Here is a 547-nt window from a genome sequence, read left to right as displayed (position 1 = left end):
ACGCTCCATGAGTTGGTTTGATTCTTCCATGTCTAAATACTAGGATGCTTGTATAGGACTTTAAAGATTTTTACCAAGCGTTTTGCATTCTAGACTGGTATTTTGCGCAGTACTGTATTTTAGATTATGTGAGGAGAGGGGTTCTTCTTCTAAAATACCTCGGAATGCATACGCACTCAAGTGTATGAAGAATCTAAGTGTGTAGCCCAGACTCCTGGGCGTGGTATTTACAGTTATGTGGGTCCATGTTTGGCCATGGTGTACCCAAACATCACATCTCCAAAGAGTTCCAGGAGACCTGCCGTCGAGAGAACCCAAGATAAGTACTACAGCCACAGCGCAGGATGGTAACCTCAGGGCTACCAGGGCCATGGTGTTGTGAATTTATATCTGTTTATTATAATAAATTTAGGAAGTCTGTCAGTTTTATCCTTTCTGTAATAATGACTAACATTTATAAGAAGCTCTGCAGTTTTTAAAACACTTCTCATTTAATCCTCTCCAAACCCTAGGGGGTAAAAAGTATTATGTTCTCCATTTTATAGAG

This window comes from Tupaia chinensis, unplaced genomic scaffold (genome assembly GCF_000334495.1).
Source record: "Tupaia chinensis unplaced genomic scaffold, TupChi_1.0 Scaffold000146_1, whole genome shotgun sequence".
In the NCBI taxonomy this organism is placed as follows: domain Eukaryota; kingdom Metazoa; phylum Chordata; class Mammalia; order Scandentia; family Tupaiidae; genus Tupaia; species Tupaia belangeri.
Note: the sequence above shows the minus strand (reverse complement) of the source record.